The sequence below is a fragment of the Cupressus sempervirens genome, chromosome 8 (assembly GCF_028749045.1).
Source record: "Cupressus sempervirens isolate cs-2001-9-10 chromosome 8, ASM2874904v1, whole genome shotgun sequence".
Classification (NCBI taxonomy): domain Eukaryota; kingdom Viridiplantae; phylum Streptophyta; class Pinopsida; order Cupressales; family Cupressaceae; genus Cupressus; species Cupressus sempervirens.
This window is the reverse complement of record NC_143125.1, coordinates 403,806,639-403,833,799: the sequence shown is the minus strand read 5'-3', so window position 1 is coordinate 403,833,799 and position 27,161 is coordinate 403,806,639. Positions and strand designations below refer to the sequence as shown.

Genomic DNA, 27,161 nt, shown 5'->3' with positions numbered 1-27,161 from the left:
ATAATCATAAAATGAAAAAACACATACATAATCATATAAGCAAATGCATAAGTACAACTAATAATATGAAAGCACATCTAATGAATAACATCCACATCACATGTCACAAGGTATGTGAAAATAGATACAAGTACATCAATATACAATGCAATATCCCATAGGATCTCAAAACACAAGATACATAGATACATCAAATGAATAGAAGTCTTCAAGATAAGATGAAGAATGATAATGATACCACTGTATCAAGGAGCATCCAACATCTGTCAATCTGAGGGAGACCCAAATGGTAAGAATACACTACCTCTCAATCACGTGGTCACCTAATCAGGCTCTCACTCCCACCATGTAGGAGATATAATGTACGATCCACACATAGATAATAAAATCATAAAATATCCTAGGAAAGGAATCCTGATAGCCAAAACTACCTCAAAGTTAACACAAAATACTCAAGAAGAATAGAAAATCAAAATCAAAAGGACACTCATTCCAATACCAACACCACATACCAAGTCAACATACAAATAACAAGACAAAAAATATACAACCACCTCGAAATTAATGTCAAGTGTCACAAACACAATGACTAACAAATAACAACTATCATCAATAAAAGTAAACTACCAATCACTAACTCCAATGAATAATTGATCATTCATCAATACAAGTCAACTATCACCAATAAATTACATCCAATCAATGAGTAACAACTCACAATAAATGCACCATCAAAAGTAATATCCAACAAGTACATCACTAGAGGCAAATATTAAAAAAAAATCATGAAGGAGATTTAGGCTACATACTATGGAGTGTGATCACATGAGCCAATTTTAAGGTTACCTTGGCAATCTCTCAAGACCCTGGCCCCTAGTGACTCTATGTGGAACCAGAATACCCTCTCCTGATGATGAGGAAACTAATCATACCTCTCAAGGTATCATCCCCATTTCATCCTTAGTCTATATAAGCAATCAAGGCATGAACAAGAAAAAATCTCTAACTTATCTTTTTAATGTATCTCAAGGAAAAGGGCTAGGCAAGATATTTTAATTACTATGTTATCACTTGTTACACAACTTACAATGAGTTACTTTGGTAGCCACTTTGGGCCCCGACCCCATTGCAAGCCACTCTCATAGATATAAACCTAGACTACCTTTCCAAAAATCACAAACCACAATAGTGTCCCATACCACAAGAGTAATATTGATTGAATTCGGTTCCTTAAAATGCAACCCCAAAAAAAAACATTAGTTTTCGAAACCCAAATTCTCATAAATTCTCAATAACATACAACTCATAAAACATAAATCTCAATTCAAATCATAAATATCATTGTGTCATCTAGTCAAAAAATCATAAATTTTTTTTCAAAAATGCCTTTAGTGCACATCCTAACTTGACCAACTAAACAACCCACAAAGAAAAACCATCATGAAAACAAACATAAAAAAACTATAAATAGAATATTAGAAAACACATAGTTTTCAACCACACAATTTAATTCCACCAATTTCTCTTATTTAGTTTGGGTCATAAGGATGTGCTTAGAAATAAAGTAAGAATATACATGTTAATATAAATTGTTATGTTAATATACTTATTTAAAACAATAAGTATTTAAACATCTAATCCTTTTGTGCATATAAAATATCATGCAACATTATCATGTTATTAATTTAAATGATTTTAAATCATAAATGACACACACACACACACACACACACACACACACACACACACACACACACACACACACACTTAGACTAATTATTAATATTAATTTTATTTCTAAAATATTAATTTGACTTTTATTTAAGTCCCATATTAATATTTACTTTTCCTTTAATTCACAATGCAACTAGAGATAAAATTAAAAAATTAATTTAATTATTTATAATTTCTTTCATAAAGTCAAATAGTTATTAATTAAGGGATTACAAAGTGAACTTTGAACTCTACCACAATTTCTCTTAAAATATAATAAAATTTTAAATATTTATTTATTAACTTCCCTCTTACATTAATAGTTATAAAATTATTTATATGCAACTAAGAGTTTAATTAAATTTAAATAATTACTAATATTAACATTCACTTTATAACTAAATGAATAATATTTATTTCATTTAGAAATTGTTATTATTATTATTTTTAAATAAATAAATCTGAAAATTAAATTAAATTTTTATAAAATAAAAATAAAGATGTGATTAATATTTTTGCATGTCTTTGATCTTTCAAATCATGCAAGCATACTATACTTGATTTTCTATTTTTAACATATTTGTTTTTACATGCATGTAACCTTACTATACTTAGCTTTCTATTTTTAACATATATGTTTTCACATGCATATAACCATATCATACTTAGTTTCTATTTTTAGTATATTTATTTTCACATGCATGTAACCATACTATACTTAGTTTTTATTTTTAGTATATTTGTTTTCACATGAATGCATAAGTTTAGTTACAACATGCTTTCCTCTCAATTATTCTTTTTCTTTTTCTAATAAATTTTGCAATTAAATTATTTTAGATGTAAGAATAATATTTATCTATATTTAGAAAATTCATGATAATTACATAGTTCTAATGACAAATTTTATAGTTGAAACCCTAACTTTTCAATTCATTATTATTATTTTTTCTAATTTTCAATATCAAATTTTTGTGATATTAGAAAGGAGTTTATAAGAACACATTCACAATAATTTTCCTTAGTCAAGTTTTCTTTTTTCAAAATCTACAACATAATTCTTTATTCAACAATCAATATAGTAAATTAATTAGCAATATGCAAACACTCAAAAAGACACGAAGTAGATAGATCTTTCAATAAAATTCTACAATGATTTTTCAAACTCTACATCAAAACCATAGGTAAAATCTGAGACAATCTGTGAATGCATGCAAATCTAAACCCTCTGAAATTTTCAACAATTCTTTTGATCCAATTCTGAATTTTGCTCCCCAATACCTGTGTAATTACAAAATGAGCTCCAGATCTTCGATAAAGAATTCTCCCTTAAATTGGGGTTCTGATTGTGCAATCACGAGAGGGAACCCACTGATCAATTACTATTTATTACTTTATTACCTTTTACCTTTTCATGCACAACTCTTTTAGATATTTAATTACAAAATACTTTAATTTAAATAATTAATTTTCTCTTTTAATTAATTTTTGAAGCGTTTTTAATAATATATTTATTAATTTAATTAATAACATTATTGAGAGTTTATTATTAAAATAAAACTCCTAAATAATTATTATTAAATTAAATAAATATAACTACGTCATAATTATAACTATAACTTTATCTTTAAATTTCATTCTTTTAAATTTTATTTTCCTCCAGTTTATTAATTAGTGCAAACACTAATTAAATCATAGTTTATTATTTAAATTAATAATAATAATCAAAGTTCATTGTTTAAATGCAACTCTAATTTTATTATTATTAAATAAATAATTATAATAAAATAATATTAAATCTTTAATATTTTAATTCTCTTTATCCAACTTCTCAAATTAGACTTTTAAATTAAATCTTTTAAACTGAAGTACATATAATCAATTAAATATCATCATATTCTAATTTCTTTTAAACCAATTTTTCTAAATTTAGACTTTTAAATTAAAGCACATATTTAATTAGTTTTTTAATTAATTAAATATTCTCATGCTTTAATATTTTCTTTTAAATCAAATAATATTTAATTATATGATTAACCCAAATATTATAATTAAATCATTTACTAAATAAATCACATAGCCAAATCCACATAAAAACAATATTACCAAAACAGATCAAAACTCAAAATGAAACAACATAGACAAAGATAAACTCACAGGTTTAAAAAATGGTGGAAAGTCAATTACAAGTCCTCCTTGCAAGACAAGTATTTAGACTATGGTTCGGATTGGACCTGAACATTATGTCTCTATTCTTACCATTGAGTTATTGTGATAGGGCACGCTCATCTTGGGAATTTAGGGAAGTCAATGCCTAGTACCTACATTCTGCATAAAAGACGAGCATGTACATGTATATAAATATATCTAAACTAAACAAGCAATGACAAGGAGTGGTACATTGTGTAGATCCCAACTAGCAGGTGATTACGCCTCCCTCCCTTAACTGCATCAAACATGATAAACAGAAAGATAAAACAGACACACACATATTATACACATGCAAGTATGAGGTAAGTACTATAATAATTATAAGTCAAATATCAAATGCTCAGATAAAATAATGCATCGTTACAAATATGAAGTATTATCATCTAACATTGCTATGAAAGAAATCACATTTATTAACTATGAATCATTAAAGCATCATTAATATATCAGTAATTATAATCATCAATCAACATGTGAAATATAATCAACTAAGTAATTCTTTATTGATATATATGTAATCCAAGTCATGAAATATTTTCATAATTATAAATCTAATACACTTGAAACTAACATATGCATGAAATAGACATAAACATAGTTTGGTAAATATAATGGAAAATAAAACTATGGGTGGACACTACATGACCATATGCATGTTCATGAGATGGTGGACCTCTAGGTAAGTATGTGCTTATCATGCTACAAGCTTGATAAAATGGAACTGCAAGGTCACAATTTTTTTATGCATCAATAAAAACTCTCAACCATTATCGAAAGCAACACAATTTCTAATATTTCTTAGATTGACCTGAGGTTTGAAAACTTTTGCAACAGTAGTAGAATTGTAATATGGAGAAAGCATTTGGAGCCATTTTTGGGGGCTAAATATGTTCCTCAAAGGATGATTTAGATCTTAAATTGAGTATCTAGACCATACAACTCAACTTTTGGAGCATTTTTACATTGTTTTAAATATTTTTGGAGTGCCAAAAAGCTTGGAAATAGCCCAAGTTTGTAAATGACAGCAAACACATTATTTTTAGCAAGAGACTTGACATATATAGAGTGAAAATGATATATTTGTTGTAGTTAATACGCCATCCAGTACCAAATCATTCTATCATTAGAGTTTGTTATTGAGTATTTCCATCGAAACAAATTAGCGTTCATTTCCAAGTGACAATAATTAAGTGATCTGAATCAAAATATTGATGATTAAGCATCCTTCGTGTAAGAAGCATTCAATAAATAATTTGGTTTAATTTTAATGAGAATGCCATGAGCTTTCAAAATATTGGCACCATAATTTGCATAGGCGTTCAATTATACGCTACAAATCACATTTTGCAATCTCGCTGTAATTCCAAATCCAACCCGCAAACAACGAATTGGATCGGACAAAAGTTTTAAATCATGTGACATGAGTTGATCGGTATGCGACGCAAGTCAAAAGTTGGGTAATTTTGTTTCATTCACATATAGATGGAATAAGACAAAGCATGGAGAGTAAATTTTGACTATGAAGAGTACCATGGGTATTAAAAGGGATGTGAAGAATACTAAGGGAGGATCGCAAAGCCTAAGGTAAGAAACTTCTATTTAATTTATTTCTTCAGACTCTGTATTGTTCTTGAGAGGATAATGTATTGAGTCGTGAATAAAAATATAGTGGTGAGTAACTTGATTGAGAAAATGGCTATGAGCGGTATGTTAACTAGAATTCTTTGGTGCTAAGAATGGTTCCTTCATAGGAATTGTATAATCCAATTCATACCCAAAATATGGTTCAAATTATTTGTTGAACTAGTTCTTAATACCAAGATTGGCATTATCTGGCCCCAAAGTTTGATCAAAATATGAATAGCTTCAAAACATCAATCGTCCTCGGGTGTTTTTGTATATTTTTGGAAGTGCGATGTTTATCATAGATCATATGAAAGAAGAATCACAAGACATTTTGGAGAGTATTGTAAGATTTTGTAACCTAAAGTCACAAAATAAATTAATAATTTGATAAAAGAATGAAGTCAAATTGCAGATAAAAAAACAGGGTAAACAGAGTTGCTAAAACGAAAATCTCTTTCTCATTGATTGATGGTAATTTGCATTCATATGCATGATGTATACAATAACAACCATCGTACCAACTAAGAAATCAAGGTGAAACATTGTGAAATAACAACATGATTTATGCATGCATGAACATCCACTGTTTATCCAGAAGTTGAACAACTTCTCATCACCCGTATATTATTGCATCAAAACAACGGTGAATTGGGAGTTAGAATTAGTTAACACCGACACCCCCCCTTAATTCTAACTAAGGAGAAATGAAAAATCTAAAGAAAAGAAAGAGGAAAGAGGAGAAACTCAATGGGAATCAAACCCCTCCTCAAAATAGATGCTAATAAAGCAATAAAACTACCGAACTACAATTTCTTTGACCCTAAAAAGATCTCCGAGAAAGTGAAATGGAAGACAAGATAGATCCCTCCATGGTGTATAGTGAATGACAGATGCTCGACACTGTGTGCAAAAGGTGATCCATGATCTTTGAACAACATTCTTCCCTTTAGGAAGAAACATAACTAAAGATGTACGAATGAAGTCTCCCCAATCTTGAAAGGAATATGTAGGAAGAAATCTTAAGATGTATGATGCCTTTGAAAACTACTCCATGGTCTTTGTGTAGATCTTGAAATGGATAGAAAATTTTAGAAAATTTTGTAGAACATAATCAAAAGACACATTTATCTCCTCAGAAGGGAAATAGATCTCCTCAAAATGTTGTGCAAATGTATCCAAACTTGTATCAATTTGTGAAGAATGACCATGTAGAGAAGGAAGAAGAGGGGCAGAAGGTTCCCTCACAACAACTGAAAAAGAATCACCTTCATCAAAAAGAAGATGTATGAAATCAATACTGTCATCTAAATTTGAAATAAGGGATTCTACAAAGAAAAATGATATGTCTGATAGAAATCTATCCAAATGAACTGAATTCGAAAGACACAAAAGATCTTGCTGCAAAGAAACATTGGAAGCTTTCGATGAAGCAACTCTAATCTCTGAAGGAACAACAAGAGTACCAGGGTTATCAATAAATTGATCATCCAAGAAGTGTGTGTCCATACAAGATGGGGAAACCGCAATCTTAGCATCATCCATAGAAGCCTGGTTATCCAAGGAATCATCACTTTCAGATCAAGAGTCCATGTCTCCATACAATTGTCGGATGATGGTCCAAGCCATGAAAGGACACTATGTGTGCTCTATATGATATAAAATATCCTTGGAAATAGTAAGACATATTAGTCCATGATAGACAATATCATTACTATTAAACTATGCAATTTTCAATTCATAATTGTTGGGCTCATAAATGTGCCTGAGGAGATAAGGTAAAAGATCTTGCTCAAGGCAGCGATTCCTATCTCCTTTTTCCAAGAAAAATAATTCTCTGAGGTTAGCTTGACAACAGAAGGATGAAAATATATACTAGACATCATTGATCTCCCCCAAAAATGGAACTTTATCTCAGTTCATGATTACAAAAAGAAAAACATTAACAACCCCCAATCTAATGAAAAAAAATTCATTCTAAACAAGCGCCAATCTAAAATACTTGCAAATAACATGGATACTTCTTCTTCTAGCTCCCTATGTTTTAATGCCATGTAGAAGTTGATGAAAGCTCAGCCCCATTGCTCCCAAGAATCACTTGCATGCAAACACCTGTCACAGAAAGAGAGAAGCAAAAGCTATGGAGGCTGGAATTCCCATATCCATAGATGAGACATTCTTGATAAGCAAAAAGTGAAACTGCTATTATCAAAAGTGAATTAATCTCAATGAATGTTTACTATGAGAGATTGTCCTTATAAAGGAGATCAAAACCCTAAAAAGGTCTAACCTAGGTTGCATAATAATAATTAATAAAAGAATTAATTATTATATGACTAAAGTTTAGCTTAAGTAGACTAGAGTTAATTAGGAAATATCTAATTACTCTAACAAGTATGTCACCCACATGTAAGGTATAATTCAAATTTTGTATCACTTCCATGCAACCAAAGATTCATAAACCCTAAACCTAAAAATGTCTTCACTAAATCGAGGAGCTAGTGTGGAAGTTCTCTCAAAAAAAGCAAAAAATGTATAATCGCAAGATAAGTGCTTTGGTGTCCCCAAAAATGTGAAATGATAAGATTAAGTTCTCCTAAAAAATGTGAAATTCATACAATCGCAAGGTAAGTGTTTTGGTGTCCCCAAAAATGTGAAATCGAAAGATTAAGGACATAATGTTAATACAAAAGAAGCATAATATAGAAGTATTGATATATGAGATCAAGAGCATGAGATAATTTTTCAAGTAAAGGGAGATCAAAGAGGCATTATTAAACATGTGATTATTAAAGATTTAATCATTCTTGAACCAAGAGATGTGACCTTTCAAAAAGATAGAAAAAATGGAGCAAAGCTTACAGATTAATTATTTTAAAGTGAACTTTGCATTGTAATTAATAATGTATCTAGTTGTATTTAGTTTTTAGTTACAAATAGTCATGATGATTTGAAGCTTGTAGGCATCCTTTCATTATCTATAAAGGATACCAGGATCATTCACCATAGGAGATAGAGATAATATAAAAATATTAAAGAGATCAAAACGAAATATGGTTTGATGGTTTTGCAGATTGGAATAGGTAAATACAACTGAATACCACTCAATTGTATATTTTCTTATTTTGAAGCAATAAAATGAACTCTTTTTTTGTCTCAATCTAGGAAAATTAGTTTTCAACAACTTATATGCAATATTGTCCTCTATGATCAGCCACTACTGTCAGATAGATTGAACTTCATGTGTACTCTTGATTATCAAATGATACATGCTATGTAATGTTTATCTAATTGGTCTCCATCATTGGGGTTAAAGTCATTTAGACTAGGGTTCTTTTTTCAGTTCTCCATCTAGTAGTCAATGATGCAATGAGTAGTCCCGAAAGAGTCTGATGATATGTTAATGTAACTTTGATTCTATTTCCCCAATTGAATAAGGCACTAGTCTTATTTGATTCAGTATTAAGTTGATATATACTTGTAGTTAGAAAAGCTCATTACCCATCCATGCACATATCATTGAAACACTCTTATTCATGTTGCCAATCACCATAAAGCATTCCTAAAAGTATGAACAATTTTAGTTTTCGATTTCTCTTGAGAAATACTTGCCATTTAAGAGTATCATCCAAGAAGTTTGTAAAAGAGAACATCAAAATTAGTTTGAAGAGTTGATATACATGTGTACCCACCTAGGTTTATAGAGCTTAAAAAGAAGGGATATTTTATTCTGAAAGGATCAAACTCATTCGTTGGGCGAATTCGGTCAAATTTCCCTACATTGAGTGGGAAAGATTCATAGGAATTTGACCAACAATTTGGGGAACCGATAGATTAGCGACTATGCTGGGAATAGTATCTCACAATTCATATTGTGAATTTACCCATAACGATCAATTTCACAGACTAGAGAAGAAGAAATCATTTTGTTCAAAGTGCATTCTATTGGAGGGAAGAACCTAGAAGACACAATAAATCAAATTTTCCTCGAAAGAGGTGGCAACTCTATTTAACAAGCTTTCAATTGGTAACTCTAGTGGGAAAGAAGACTTAAAAGGAAAATAAAATTTTATGCTGGAAGGAGGCAATAAAGTGGAGAACATGTATTAGGAATAGATGAAAATCATAATTGCATTTTGGAAAAAGAACCTTACATGTCTCCCTTCGATGAATTTTTTTATAAAAAGACAAGAAGATGAATCTCCAATACAGTTGTGCCTAAAGATGTTTAACATTTATCATGAGATATTTTGAGAGTAAATAAAATGTTTTCTCGATTTGATTGTGTGTTTTTTTTTACCATCAACGTTTTAGATCATACTACATGATCCATCATTAGGATGAGAAAGTGCAGGATAGTAGAGATGGATCATGTAGTATGATCCAAAATGTTGATGGTAAAAAAACACACACAATCAAATCTAGAAAATATTTTATTTACAAATGGATTGTGAAAATCTGATAATGTTAATATTTTGAGAGGTGAAGCCTCCATTCTATAAAGTAGAAAATAAACCATAGGAGTTGGGGATCTATCACGAATCTACAAAAGGAAACAAATCCAAGGTGAAATCCATGGAAGGAACACAAAACCTTAAAGATATTTCACATGATGGAAGTTTGGTTGTATGGAAATAGAAACCAATGAGTATCATGATAAAGATGAAGATTTTCTTATTTCAGAATAAATTTCAGCTTTGTTAAATATAGAATATTAGAAAATTGTTGCAAAACGTGGTCCAAATTTTTACCATCAAAGTAAACAAATTAATGGATTAGTGCACATTCAAGAATTTCAAGAAGATAAAACATCTAGTTATGAATTTGAAAATTCTTCACATCATTTGAATAATGAAGCTTCCGAAGAATATGAGAATATGTTCCCTGAATATGATGACTCTTATGAGGATCTGTTCAATAAAGGTATGCATTATTACACACTAGATGATACTTCATATGATGGTTCACATGAAAGCTTTCACAGAGAAAATGAAAAAATATATGAAGAGGTGGATAAAGAGGTATGCATTATGACACACCGGATGATAATTCATATGATGGATCACATGAAAGCTTTCACAGAGAAAATGAAAAAATATATGAAGAAGTGGATAAAGTATATTTGCTAAATACTTTGGAAGATAGCATTGAAATAGATTATGATTTACTTAATAGATAAAATAAAATATATACAAAATATATGTTTATTCAAAATATATTTGGAAAGAATGCCAAAAATATTTTGAATAAACATTGGGATAAAGTAATATGTAATGAGGATTCCTACATATTATCTGATTATCTATTTGAAAGAAATGAAACTCTCCAAGAACACCATAAAATCATCCCAATGAGAAAAAAAAAATATGGTGCGAGAAATCATTATTATAAATTTATGGATTCCATTGTGCATACTATGTTTTAGGAAAAATATATATTAAAAGGAGAAAAATGTGAAGAAGTTTTTCTGAAAAACATTCCTCTAAGAAATATTCTAGAGATAAAAAATGGATTGCATCAAATCTATTACATTGAGAATTTTTTATTTTATTTATGAAAATTTCATTCAAGATAAATCTACATTTGATAGTAAAAAAGTCTTTGAGGAGTGTAATGAAGAACTTTGGAAGAATGATTACAAATGTAAAGATTTTAATGATGGATATATATTAACAATTCACATAGATGAAAATCATGATGATAAAGGAGTGAGGAACAATGTATCATGCAATGTAAATAGTATGATCTTTGGTAGTACTTTTAGAATTTTGACAGAGGAAAATGATGATGTTCACTTTTAGGTAGTTGAGGGCCTCCCAATCATGTTCTACATCAAATTATATAAGGATCAATCTATACTCGCAGGGATCATACATCCCTAGAAAGAGCAATTGTTGGAACATTAATTTTTTTACAAAATTTTGAGTTCCATATTCAAAGTTATGAAAAAAAATTCTTTATTCAAGTATGTGCAAGCATTTCCTCACAAATTCAACTATCAAATATTAGTCTTAGGTGCATGTGTTAAGTGATTGATCCATATGTATGTATTTTTATATGAACACTAGATCCTCTTAGTCTTAAAAGATTAGATGGTAGGAGATACGTGTAAGTGGATTGATTATTTTGTTCAAGAAGACATGTTGTTTAAGGAAATACAGTCTTGCATACCTAGAGGATCTATGCGAGATAACATCATGAAGGAGAAGCATAGTGGTGGACTTGCTGGACATTTTGGGATTGATAAATCAATAAAATTGATTTTAGACAGGTATTTTTGGCCACAAATTTATAAGGATGTGCATAAGATGGTTAGAAGTTGAATAATTTGTCAAATAGCAAAAATACCTAGTCATACTTTGGGATTGTATTCACCATTGCTTGTACCTAACAAGCCTTAAGAAGATATTAGCATTAACTTCATTCTTGGTTTTCCTAGAACTCAGAGAGGTAATGATTCTCTTTTGGTAGTGGTTGGCTCATTTCATACCTTGTAAGAAGACATCTAATGCAGTGCATGTGGCTAAATTATTCTTCAAGGAAATGGTAAGATTGCATTGTTTACCTAAGACTATTGTTATAGACAGAGATGCTAAGTTTACTAGTTATTTCTAGAGGACACCTTGGAAGAAGTTGAATACTAAGTTGAAGTTTAGTTCTACATTTCATCTCCAAACAGAGGGGCAAACTAAGGTTGTGAACATAAGTTTGAGTAACTTGTTGAGATGTTTCATTGGAGATAAGCCTATTAATTGGGACTTGGTTTTAGAACAAGTAGAGTTTCGATATACTAATTATGTGAATAGAAGCACTAAAAAGACACCTTTTGAAAATTGTTACTAGAGTGAATCCTAAGGGAACTACTAAATCAAGGGATTTGAACACAAAGAGAAAAGAAGTGTTGAAGTTGAGGAATTTATAGATTTCATGAACACTTTGCATAAGGAAGTGAAGAGGAATGTGGAGGACAATAATCTAGAATAAAGAGAGAGAGAAGATAAGAGGAAGATACATAAATATTTTGAAGTTGGAGATGAGGTTATGATTCATTTGAAAAAGAATAGATTTCTAATTGGTACCTACAACAAGTTGAAAACAAAAAAATTTGGTCCTTGTAAGATTCTAGGGAAGTTTGATAGTAGAAATGCTTTTGAAGTTGAATTGACAGAAAATATGAATATTTCATCTATATTCAATATTGCTGAGTACTTTGAATCAGATGGTGAGTTGAAAGATAACCTAGATTATCCTAAGACGAAGACATATGACATTGAGAAGATCTTGAATAGTAGAATAAATAGAAGTACTTGAGCAGCATACTACATGGAATACCTAGTTCAGTGGAATACATACCAATTGAAGGCAGTCCATGGATTACACAAGTTGAGTTGGATCTTTACGATTTAGGTTAGAATATTAGGAATTCCTTATGAGGGCATTAGTTCTTTATTAACCCTAAGTGTTTGATGCAGGAGCATCTTGGGTCTTTGAGCAATCCTGCATCAACCAAAAATATTTCTTGTTTTTTGTACCAATCTGTTGTTCGCAAAGTAGCCATTGCTACTTTTGGTTTCTTGTCATGTGCAGTTGATATCATGTCAAGGACCTATCCCAAATCCTTGTCCCAAGTGCACCTATTCTAACGTTTCATATTCTTTGAGTTTTGTGTTGTTCTTTGTGGTCTTTGTTTCCTACTGTTTTATCCAACAAGGCATATTATTTCTATGGTATAGTTTCCTATGATGACATGGCATCTCGCGCAATTGGGAACCAACTCCTAACTCATGTATGGACCTATCCCTAAGAGGACGTGATCTTTTGTTATCATTTTCTTGGGTTTGGTTTACTCTTACAAGACTAGACCTATAATGTAATCAAATGCCTGAGTAGTTGACTTGTGGCTTAGCTAGCTATATAAGAAGCTTGGTTAGATGTACAAAGGATAATATGAGAGATCTCAGAGAGGAGGAGATAGAAGATGTGTGCTTGGACTCTGATTTTGTAATTTTCTTTGTATAAGGCCGCAAATTGGAATGTCTCACAACCGGGCATCTTGTTTTCTTTACATGTGAAGTGAAATAATTACACTACTGAATTGTTGCTTATGGTTTTCATGTTCCCTACTAAGTTGTGTGAGTAGAGCTTCCATGTATAAATCTAAGCAAGGAAATGTTAGTAGGTTTAAGTTGAGTTTATTTCATCTTTTTACCTTCTATCCACCTCCTTGTGTCATTATAAAAAAGATTTTTGGAGCCTTTGTTCATTCTTTCAAGTTATTTATGTTTGGAGTTTTAGTTATAGCTTCTTTGGAGGCTTTCTTTTGTGTGAGGACAAAACCCCTCACTAATTACATCTTAACGTTAGTGGAAGATTATAGTTTCGCAGATCTAAAGTGTGTATTATAAAGGCAACACATGGGTTTCTTTGAATAATCACTTCTATCCTTAACAAGGTTGTTGCGGATTTGTTGAAGTTGTTTGGACATATTTTGAAGGGTTTAATTATACCTATTTGCTGAAGTTAGGGGTTGTAAACATCCTTCCACCATTTCATTGGCATTTGGTACTTAAAATTGAAATTGTGGTGCCTATAATTGGACATAAATGCAAGTTTGATCTCATTTCTTAGGGATTAGTACAAGTGATAAATATGTAGGGGTGTGTTTAATTTAGATATGTACCTAGGTATTTAATGAACTAGGTTGTTATTATATTGGATTTGATCAACATCTAAACTAGATTTTTTAATTTTTTTTTTGTATTATATTACATGATGTTAACATTATTTCAAGTTTTGAATTTGTCAAGCAACTCATTATTGTTTCATGTTGAGTCATCAACAAAACAACACAAATCCCTTCTACACATTTTATCTAGTTTGACCGAGCACACACAAAAAGAACATAGTATTTTTAATTAAAAAGAATGTAGTATTTTTTATTAAAAAGAACACCATCATAGCATAGTAGATTCTACCATGGAAGTGTGAAACACCCATCACAGGGGAACAAAAAGACATATCAACCTGTCCTAGATTGTTGGTCTAAGCTAAAAACAACTTGCATAGATCTAAAAATTAGAACTTTGATTATGTAAAAATTCCCTCCAATGATTAATGTTGGTAGTGCCTCATCATTATTCCAACCTCCAAAGATAAGGATATGATCCTCATCTCACACCTAAACAACTATTTTCCTCTTGGTGTTCTAAAAGAAATTTGTGTTCAACAATGTAGATTAGCCATTACGCAACAAAGTATACATGGTAGCAATCCATGAGTTAAGGTTGGAATAATCATGTCCTCATCCACCAACAATTGACTTTCCAAGCGATACGCCTCTTAAGGTCTAACATTTTCAAAACTGTGGCATTGGAAAAATAGCCCCCATCACAAAATCTTTCCCCAAACTCATTTTTGAAGTTAGGACAATAACATGCTTACTCAAATGATTACCATATTAACAATGAGTAGAATCATTTACCTCATACATTCTTCTTCAACTGCACATACAAAAACAGGTTATGAGCAATCTAAATTTTTAATTCTTACCTCATACTTAGCAATCCTCACTTGAGTGTTCTCAACGCAAGGCTCATGTGATGACAAATAACTACTAGTCGAACTCAAAAAAATTGAATCATATTATTGCCTCTACTATTTGTTGTCTTTTATTGCATCTTCTTCGAGAGTAAGTTGCTTCTTCATAAGAGTTGGTCTATAAGGTGTGTCCAACTAAAAGTTACTTGTTCTCTTAGCTGTCATAAATTTGATCCATAATTGCACCTCCTTAGAAATTGATTTTGTTTTTGTTTTGCCTCCAACCAAAACCATACTGAAGTATCCACAAAAAATCAAACGTTATGAAATTAAAGGTTCTTGTTAGGTTATTCCATAGTCTGTATAAATAACTTTCTAAAATAATATGCCTAATATGATCTTAATAAGTAAATTCCTCCAAAACAATCATATGCACAAAACAAGAAAAATCACTCTTACTATATATGGGTTGTTATTTGAAAATTAAGTTGATTTGTCTTGGACATCAACATATTTTATTGTTGAAGAATCTTATATATTGACATCTTAAAATTCTTATTCATTTATCATCCCGTGATCACTTGTAGACTACAAGTCACAAGCAATCAAGATTCCTCTCTCTTTTCTATCCTTTCTTCACTAGTAATATCAAGTTTTCTATTTTCAAGAATACTCCTAGCTTCACCTCTTCAATCTCCTCATTCTCCATAGTTCTCCATCAAAGTTGTCTAAAAAAATAGCTCATACTACCTAAATTTTGGAAATCCTATGATTCAGCATGCTTAGAACGTACGTCTTTAGCAAAAATCCTTTATCTTAAATACCCTTCCCTCCTATGCCCTCTTCTTATTTTCCATCTGCAAATTCAATAAAAAAGTTATTGTATTTGACATGAAGTTCATCCATTCCATTTATTCAATCAAGTTGAGCTTCACCCACATCTCTTCTTGTGAAGAACTTGGCTTTAAGTGACCTTCGCCCCATCCCCTCTTGTGAAGATCTTGGCTTTAACTGATGTTTTATTTGTTGTCTTTTTACCTTCTACAATAATTTTCTCCCTACAAAAGTTTCTATCTTCACCTCTTTAAGAAGATTTTAACGGGGTCATCATCTTTGTCTGACGCAGTGCAAGGCAAGAGCATCCCCAAAGGAGATGTCCTAGCCCCTACTATAAAACCACACAACGGAAACACAATAACAGGAAGCAATAACACAAGATCTGATACCAAATCACAATAATATATTCATAAAATATAATTGATTACATGTAATGTGCCAGGCTATAAGGCCTTTCCAATTACGGCCAGATACAAAGCAAGTAATAGTTCTGCAAGATCCCTCAAGATCCAAACCCAAACCCTAGCTAGTCCAGATCCACACTCTGGTAGAAACCTCCAAGGAAGATCTCAGCTTGTGCTCGCAAGCCCACCAAACAATCTCCTTGTTTTCCAAGTCGCAACTACTAGCTCTTGTCCAAATTTGCTCTTCCAAGCTCCTCTACTTCTCTATGATGGATAAATAATTCAAGTATAGACTGCCTCTCATTCGGCGCTCTATCCACACATTCACAACCTCATCACAATCCTGCTGTAAACTGCCTCACATTCGGCGCTCTGCTTACAGACTCAGGAAAACTCGCTCTTCAGCTACTTCCCACACCCACTCCTCTTCTGAGTGAATGAATAATCATTAAAGACTTCTCCATAGCCCCTACTTATACCAATCTAAGCCACAAGTCAGTGCAAAACACAAATTAAATGCAAATACATAAATTAAATGCCAAAGTTGGCCTCCTACAACAATTAAATTCCCAAAATCGATGTCTTAGTAAAATTGCGATATCTTCTAGCTCCGAATGAATTAGAACTTGAGCTTCGAACCATAGGTAGAAGTCTAGGCCCTCTTCAATCTCTGAAAGTTTCATCCTTTAACTCATTGTGGAAAATTAGTTATACAGCCTAAAACAGACACCAAATTCTCAAACCATGCTGAGCTCCATAGACCATGTCGAGCTCCCAAGACCATGCCGAGCTCCCAAGACAATGCCGAGCTCCCTAGACCATGTCGAGCTCCCTAGACCATGCCGAGCTGCATAGACCATGCCGAGCTCCAATCCTTCTTTGACTGAGTACTAGTCCAAACACCCTCCAAAGCAACTACTGAGCCTCCTCCCATGAACTCCAAAGTAGTCACCAAGTAAATCCAAGAAGCTCCTGCATCAAACTCCCTAGGTAAATAGAAAAGTGTGTCCCACACTTTGATGCCCAAAGAAAGAGCAACAACCAACTTCATCTTCACCAAAGGCTTCCACTCCAATAGGGATAAGAAAACCAATCTGCACATCATCCACGCCCACATCATTCTGTCAAACACCAAAATCTCATCCAACCAATCATCATGCTCACTCCTAGGAACAAACTGAACATAATACTTCATCAACAAACCCCCATCCATATCAACAACTAGTGAATCCATACCAGCAGCAACCAACTCCACCTCAGTGACAATATGAAGATCTCCATCAACACATGCCAAACTCTCAACACCAACCATCTCATTGCTCACAACAAGATGCTCTGCAACACACAACTCACCACCAACAACAACCAGATCATCCACGACCAAGCACTCTACAATTTCCATGTCAGACTCAACCAACTGATCGTGAAAACCAACCTCTGTCCCAGCATCAACAAGGTTACGAATATCTTCAACAACAACTTCTAGTTGTTTTGTATCAGACTCCACAAACTAATCAACAAAACCAAACTCTTCCACCTCAACCTTGTTATGCCATCTTCTCTCACAAACAAGTCTCTTAACTAGCCAAACGACTCTCTTCTGGATCGGTAGACTCCAACTCCACAAATAGCTACAGAATTCCTTCCTTACCCCATCCTTAACACGATCAGCCAAGCTAGCTTCAAATCGAGCAGTTATCTTAGAAAACCTCCTCTCCACCACATCAAACTTCCTCTCCACCACATCACAGAGATTTGCAAGCATCTCAGGGTCCAATCCTCTCAGAGCCATCTCCCAAGATCTTCAAAAACCCTCTGCAACAAATCCTTCTCACGCTCCTTGTGACAACCTTGAATTGTTTACAAGTCAGATCGCAACCCGCCACCTTGCATGAACAATCAGGAACCACATCACAAGTCTAGGACCACGGATCTGTAATCCACAAGCTCTCTACAATCATGCCTCAACAAGTTCAATCTTCCATCTTTGCATCCATCGATCAATTTGCATGTCCTCCCAAGGTCCTGGTGCAAACTACCTCAGCTTCGACGATCTGTCTACATGCTTAGGAACTCCTGCTCTGATACCACCTGACGCAGTGCAAGGCAGGAGAATCCCCAAAAGAGATGTCCTAGCCCCCTGCTATAAAACCATGCAACGGAAACATAATAACAAGAAGCAACAATGCAAAATCTAATACCAAATTAGAATAATATATTCATAAAATATAATTGATTAGATGCAATGTGCTGCGCTGTAAGGCCTTCTCGGTTACGACCAAATACAAAGCAAGTAATAGTTCTGCAAGATCCCTCAAGATCCAATCCCACACCCTAGCTAGTCCAAATCCACACTCTGGTAGAAACCTCCAAGGAAGATCTCAACTTGTGCTCGCAAGCCCACTAAGCAATCTCCTTGTTTTCCAAGCCGCAGCTACTAGCTCTACTCCAACTTCATCCAAGATCCTGCTGTAAACTGCCTCACATTCGGCGCTCTGTTCATAGACTCTGGAAAACTTACTCTCCAGCTACTTCCACCCTCACTCCTCTTCTTAGTGGATGAATAATCATTAAAGACTTCCCCACAGCCCCTACTTATACCAATCTAAGCCACAAGTCAGCGCAAAACACAAATTAAATGCAAATACATAAATTAAATGCCAATGTCGGCCTCCTACAACAATTAAATTCCCAAAATCGATGTCTTAGTAAAATTGTGATATCTTCTAACTTCGAATGAATTAGAACTTGAGCTTCGAACCGTAGGTAGAAGTCTAGGCCCTCTTCAATCTCTGAAAGTTTCATCCTTTAACTCATTGTAGAAAATTAGTTATACAGCCTAAAACAGACACCAAATTCTCAGACCATGCCGAGCAACCAAAGACCATGCCGAGTTCCCAAGACCATGCCGAGCTCCCTAGACCATGCCGAGCTGCATAGACCATGCCAAGTTCCAATCCTTCTTTGATTGAGTACCAGTCCAAACACCCTCCAAAGCAACTATTGAGCCTCCTCCCATGAACTCCAAAGTAGTCACCAAGTAAATCCAATATGCTCCTGCATCATTGTCTCCTATACTGTTACCCTCCTCTCTCTCTATTAGTACCTTGGTTCTCTGAAATTTACGACAGAGAACTAAAATATAACTGAAGAGGTAGAATCTCAGGTTATAATAATAGTCTATATTGGGAGACTCATTCAGGTCCAAAATTGAAAGTGAAAACACCTTCCAATAATACATGAACCACCTAACCACAATAAACCACAATATCTTAAATAAATCCAAATTATACCAATCTGTAGATGCTGAACATTATCTTAATAGTAGTACCATAAACTGAGACGACATCTCACATTAGTACATTACCACGCCACTAAACATCAAACGACAATAATCCTCGATAACGGAAGAACTTGTTCCGATTAGAGCGGTTGCCGCACCATCTTCACATTACCCCAAATTATTAATTATCCACTGAAAATGTCATCATTACTATATCTACTAAGATACGTAATACAAATTCCCCAAACGTAGCAATCGAAATGTTCACCCAATATTTAGCACCAGTGACTTTCAAACTATTCTTGTGAGCTCAGATGAAATATCAAATTTGAACCATAGGTCATATTGATACTATATATTCTAAAAGTAGCACTTGCAACAGCCAGGTCGATTGCAATGTCACCAAAATCACAAGGTATGTGAGCATAAGAAAGTGTCAGATGAGGGTTTATTCTCTAGTCCTCCCAAATGAACAATATATATTGCCACAGAAAACAGGGGACAACATGCTTTTAGAAATGTACGGTCACAAACCCATAGAGTTGTGCAAGTTACTAACTGTTCTAAGCCTAGTACCCATGTGATCACTCAATATCCAAGCTCGGTAATATATATTCCAGTGCCTATGCACAGGAACTTATTGTTCTTCTTAGGGTGAAAGTACAGTGCACAAACAACTGCAAGTAGAAAACATTTCATGGAAGAAACTCAAACAATTGAATGAAAGCAATAAAGATTCATTGGCATTTATTTACGTAGTCAGGGCTTAGACAATTCATAATGTGGTTAGTGTTTAGGTTATTTAGTTGGATTAAAATGTACTGAGTTTTCTAGGGCGGCTCCACTTTGGAGATCCATTGTCCCTAAACTGTGTTGTCAATCATTAGGAAGAGAAAGTAGCTCCAAGAGTTTGTAGATTGTTGCAGTTTTGGTAGGTTTTGGCCTCCCATCCTAACAAAAGGACAGCAACAAACTGCCAACATTGGGATCATCGTGGGTTGATTGACATTGTTAGGTACCAAAGGAAGGTGAACATTTTCACTGATAATGTGGGTTTCCTTATAATATTCCAACATTCTTAAAGTTCATACTATTATTAAAATAGCCTATGCAAACTGTTTAATATCATATACTGGGTGAACGAACTGTTGAATAGCATCCATCACAGAAGCGATTGGCAAACGCACAAAAGGGAATGAAGACAGAACATCCAGAAAGAGAGAAGAAACAAGAGCTGGAAAAACGTGTGAAACAGAGGAATAAAGGAAATTGCAATAGGGATTAGCAAGACCCATGTCGAGAAAGAATTGAGGATTCAATTTTGTGTTGTTGGAATGAACAGCTAGTGGTGTGCGAGAAATTAGTTAGAAGGGCTTGAGAGGCCAATGACAGGTCAGGATTGAGATATTAATGTGCTAAAGCTGTGATGTATGACATCAAAATATATTGGAATGAAATAAAAGTCAAATCTGTGTGGTGAAGCTATTCCTTAAATACCAAAGAAATAACAAAGAACAGAGAGTTATATATCAAAGCAAGCAAGCATAATCGATAATAAGGTATGGCTAATGCATATGGAGCAGCAAGAGATGAAAGTATTGAGCTTCCTGAAAATAAATTGGACTAAAAAATCTTCCATTTACCTGGTCACACTTTGTAGAGACCTTTTGGTTCGGCATATTTTCCTTTCAGAACAACGAATCAGGTATAGACAAGTTAAAATGCATATTAAGTTTTATTAAATTTTCAATCTAAGGAGGTCAGCAAAATTTGTTTAAAACCCAAATGGAAACACAGAAACAGAGGGGAAAAGAATCCACAATATTATGTTTTGCATCAGAGATTATGAGTCATTAATTAACATTGAAAAAGATGTCTCATTCAAAATGGCCAGCAATCGGTACAATTATTGGATTAATATAAATCTATGTTGCTGGTCAGAAATTATTGTTTTCTGTTAAGTGAAATTGGTAATGTTCTCCTTGAAATGAGGATGGCTACATTAGAAAGATGTCCACTGACCATGTCTAGCAATTCTAACATTTCCTTGGCATTAGCAAATGCATTGAAATTTGAAGCTACAGTTATCTGTTCACAATCACAATGTCTATGACCTTTCTGAAATAGGTCTTTTGAATTTCATTTCTTTTGTTGTTCACAATCACAATATCCATGCCCATTTATTGACTCTGATTTGCAAGGAAAAATATACGACACCCTAGTGAAGCATATGTTGTTTAAAAATCCGTACAGCTGCTGCATTAATCCATTCACATAAAAGCGAAAACTAGATCTAAAATACTAGGGTTTCCGATCGACTTTATTGTTTAAGACAAGATTCACATAAGATAACCAGGAAAGTCGCAAATGCAAGTTCGCAACCAGACAAAGAAGAACGATTTCATTCATTCTTTATCGAGAAGAAAAGCTTTAAAACTAGTTTTAAAAAAAAGACATAACCCTAACAAATACTTGGCTTTTCTACGTTTATGGCTGAATTTTAACTTCATCCAAAATTGTTCAAATTTCAACCTAAAAGATGATTGAATACGAAAAATGGATAAGGAAAACGCCATGAAACTCGCCTGACAAGTAACCTCATCGGCCGTGGACGCTTCGCGCCTGAAAAATTGGGTCCCATTATGACATATTTCAATCAATGGTAATATAAAATTCAGAATAGCAGAGCCTTAATTTTTTTCAAACAGATAAATTATTTCAAAATTATCTTAAATCAATAAATATTTTTTAATATTGATTTATTCCCTCTATTGTAAAGTTTTTTGAGTTTAATGGGTATGTCTCTTTTAATTTGTATAATATAGGACTTCTGTCTCGGCTAGACTAGAGGTTTTCTTCTCCGTTCTTTCTTAGTAGTGCCTGTTTGAACGGAATTACGCTTTGTATCTTTTTTTCATATTTAATATAATATATCAAAACTTCGGCCGTTCATTGATAAAAAAATAAAATAAAATAATCTTTCTTAGTAGTGCCCGTTTGAACGGAATTACGCTTTGTATCTTTTTTTCATATTTAATATAATATATCAAAACTTCGGCCGTTCATTGATAAAAAAATAAAATAAAATAATCTTTTAATATTATCAATTTGTTCTTGAGAAAGATTCGACAAATTTGACATTGATTTATCAAATTCTTTAAATTTGATCCAAAAATCATAAATAATTTATCAAATTCAAAGTATATCTTACTTTTTTTTCAACTTTCTTAAAAAGAATTCAAGAAACATATTCCTAGATTTAATTATAAATTAAATAAACAAAAGTACTTTCTTATAATAAATAATTAATATTAAAAAAATATTTATTGACATTAAAATAGTGGTTGACCACCTTTGATTAAAAGAAAACAATAAAACTCAACTTATTAATATACACTTTTGAGATATACATTTTTTCAGTATTAGAAGTTTACATTCATAATTTTAGTTCTATTCATATATTGTAAACTTAATTTATAATATAATACATTATAATAATTTTTTGCTATAAATTTAATAGATTTATTAATACTATCAATTGTAAACTTAATCAATTTATTTCTCATTGTCTAATATTTTATCATTATTTTATAAATGTTTAAAAATTAATTAATCATTCATACATAATTTTTCATTCATAGATTTATTTATAAAATTAAAAAAATTAATCACTCTTAATATTCAACTCACTAATAACTACCAAATAGATTTATTTATGCCTTAATCTAAAAACACAATAATAACTACTTATAATCAAATTTGTAAGTATAAATTTTAAAGATCATCAAATACTACAATTTCACTAACCATTAAACATATCAATATAAGACTTCATTTTAAATCTAAAAACACAATAATAACTACTTATAATCAAATTTGTAAGTATAAATTTTAAAGATCATCAAATACTACAATTTCATTAACCATTAAACATATCAATATAAGACTCCATTTTAAATCTAAAAACACAATAATAACTACTTATAATCAAATTTGTTAGTATAAATTTTAAAGATCATCAAATACTACAATTTCATTAACCATTAAACATATCAATATAAGACTCCATTTTAAAAGGAAACGACAACTCTTAAGTATGAGGGTTTTTTGAAAGATGTGGTAGTATTATAAATAAATTGAAATATAAAATACCATTAATAGCAGGGCTGAAATTTAAAGATGAAATTTAAAGATACAACTGAACATAAAATTTCAAGTATATATAATATATGAGGGGATGTATTTGGGCCAATAAAAAATATTTCCCTATTAAGAATACAAAAGATTTTTTAGCCAAACTTTGAAATTGTCCTTATGCATGTTTGCCATTCATTTCTTGATCATTTCTTATAAATTCAAAGAATGATAAATAAAGTTACAATTTAAAGAAATACAAGAAAATATTTAAATATTGTACACACCGCCTAAAGGGTCGGCTCTACAAGAAGATTAGAGGTGGCTGATAATTTCATTCTACATCAAATCTTTAAGAAAGAGATAAAAATGAAAATAAATCAAGACATCTTTAAAAAAGAGATAAAAATGAAAATAAATGAAGAAATCTTTAGGAAAGAGATAAAAATGAAGATTGTATTTGGTAGAGAGTAAATCCTGACCTTTATCGAGTTGTGCAGAAAATAGGTGATATAATTGTTTCCCCATTGAAGATAATGAAGCAGCATGGGTAGGGTGCCTTCTCGCAGATGTTGTGGACAATACCAACATTAATGTAAATCGCGTATTGCTGCCAACAATCCAATTCTTGCTCAAACTTAAAAAAACTCCATGAATTTGAATGGAGTGTGGGAGTCTTTATATAGGAAATTCATTTGATTTTCAAGATTCAAGATATTGAAGCTGTTTGGTAACAGGTATACAATTAGAATAGGCATATGTAAATTCTTAAAATTTTGAATCTTTCGTTTGGATGTACTAAATTGGAATTGGAATACGAAGTAAAATAAGAATATGTATTCTAATTTTGGTCCAAAAATGGAGTTTTGCAATTCCACCCAAATACGTGTTATTGGAATACGTATTCTTATTCCACTTTTATTTATTTTAGAAAACATAAATTTTGGGCTCTGCAAATTCCCCATCAAATATTGGCTGAACCAAACAGAGAATAGGAATACGTAGCCCCATTTTTTTATTCTAGAATAAGTATTCCAGAATAGCTATTCCTATTCCTGCAACCAAACGGACCCCAAGATTAGTGATTTTGGAAAATATATGTTTTATTGAAGAAAGAATTGGAATATTGGAAGAAGAACAAGCGCCACATATGGTTTAACTTGCTTTTTAGTTTTATTTTAATAAAATTATTATAGTATATAAAATATTTTAATTAAGTAAAATATTATATAGTTATAATTTTTTTAATTATAATTGTAGTAGTAAAGTATTTTTATTATAATTAAATAAGTAAATGATTAGTTGTTAATTATAATGAATGATTAATCCCATCTTAATTTTTATTCCAGTGATAAATATAATTATTATATATAATTTCTATTGAATATATATCATATTATACTAGTATATTATAAATAAATTATAATATTAAAATATTAATATTTTAAAATATTAATATATAATAATATTTCTTAAAAGTCAAGTATAATATAAGTACATATATTATATTTTTAATATTAAAAATTGAATGACAAAAATGCATTCAAATATAAAAATCTAAACTAACTTATTTACTTTTAACAATATTAAAAATCAATAAATCACATTAGAATAATAAAAAATGTCTTATTTTTACAATTCATGAAATCCATCTATATAAGAGTGAATTGGATTCAACCAATCAAATAATAGAAAAATATATTTTTATAAATTACAAAGTTAAAAATAAAATAAAATAATTATTTTGAAAAAGTTTTAATTACTAGTTAAGACATGAAATCTAAAAACTATCACAATAGTACTTAGCCTTACATATATTTTTATAAAAAATGAATGTGTATATTTATCTACCATTTGACCATGTGATTGGTTTTATATTTAAACTGGCAAACATTGTTTGATTTAATAATATGGACAACCTTAAACTTAGATTAATTTAGCTAGCTATTGATTTTTTATTATATTATGTGCTAAGAAGAGAATAAACAACTTGACTTTAATAATTCTAGTTTAGAATAGTAGATTGGATATTAAACAACTAAGAAAAAAATGTGAAAGAAACAAAACTAACTTATAATACATTAAATCACCAAAATGCTATAAAATATCCAAGAATGCTCAAATTGCTCAAAGGACTATAAATAGTCTTTTCCTTGCCTTTATCCCATGTGGCATAAATTGAAGGTTCAGATTGAATCTTGGAAAAATAAAGGGTTAGGATTGAATTGGTTGGGTAGATAGAGAAAAAATAGAGAATGATTAGAATGTGAGAAATAATAGGGACATGCTTCAACTACTTTTACAAATAGAGGAATATATGGGAGGAGAATGCACTTATAGTGTCTCTCCATGGCTTGTGACAAAAAAAGGGAAGAAGCAATAGATGATCTTTCTTTGAAATGTGAGAAGGTAAATAAGACTCATACAATAAGTTTCCTAGGAGTCATCTTTGATGGGGTGAGGTTGAGGGACAAACAACTAGATAATAGGGAAGGTGGTAAAAGATTCAATTTCTTTAGGCACATAAGAAAAATACTTAGTCTCATGAGGACACACATGTCTTATTTGTAAGGAAAGCTACATGTGGAAACACCTTCCTCATGCCAATTTATAGGAAAAATAATAAAGACCTCAAATTTACTTCAGCATATTGAAATAAGTAGAAGAAACAAGAACATAGAAAATAACAAGCACAAAAAAAATACGGGAGACCAAATTTGAGATGTTTTACATTCTGCAAGTTTGAATTATTAGGACAATGCAATGCAAGTTTATGTTGTTGATTGTTTACTTTAGAGATTGAGCTATTGATTGTTTAGATCTAAAGTATTTAAAGTGTTTAAAAGTTCAATTGGTACATGTCAGGACCTAAGGATAATTGATTCACCCCCCCTCTCGGTTATTCTAAATCGTTCTAACAATTGGTATAAGAGGTTTAGTGCTTGTAGAGAAAAGTTTGATGGTACTTGGAGTTAAAGATTAAGATGTACAAATAGGAAGTGCCAAATTTGAACAAAGAGAACTTCCATGCATGACACAGTTTGATGAAGTTGCATCTAGCAAGAATTAGAGATGGTGCAATACACTATACAAACCATGAATATGTGACTATAATAGTTCCTCTGATAGCTCGACAGATGAAAGACAAGCAAGAACACAACTGAGCTATGTCAAGTTTGATGACATAAAGGATTGCACTACTGCTAAGAAAATGTGGGATACATTGCAGACTATCTATGGAGGAGACCAAAATGTTTTGAGAGAAAAATCAAAAAGCTTGAGAGGTAAGTTTGATGAAATGAGAATGATGGAAGGTGGGAATATTGTTCAATATTGTGGAAGACTCAAAGAGATGGTAAATGCTATAAGAGGAGCAAATGGAAAGATTGATGATGAGACTATGATTAATAATGTATTGAGAA

The 27,161-nt window shown here is 31.7% G+C and overlaps 2 long non-coding RNA genes across 2 annotated transcripts; both read right to left on the bottom strand.

Moving 5' to 3' along the window:
• Positions 1 to 3,854: 3,854 nt before the first annotated feature.
• On the bottom strand, positions 3,855 to 22,305 carry LOC149542993 (uncharacterized). Its single transcript, XR_016355204.1, has 2 exons — positions 22,191 to 22,305; positions 3,855 to 4,156 (listed from the first exon to the last, which is right to left on the bottom strand). It is a non-coding gene; the product is annotated as an uncharacterized LOC149542993 (long non-coding RNA).
• LOC149542994 (uncharacterized) lies at positions 6,991 to 7,639 on the bottom strand. Its single transcript, XR_016355205.1, has 2 exons — positions 7,547 to 7,639; positions 6,991 to 7,358 (listed from the first exon to the last, which is right to left on the bottom strand). It is a non-coding gene; the product is annotated as an uncharacterized LOC149542994 (long non-coding RNA).
• Positions 22,306 to 27,161: the final 4,856 nt, after the last annotated feature.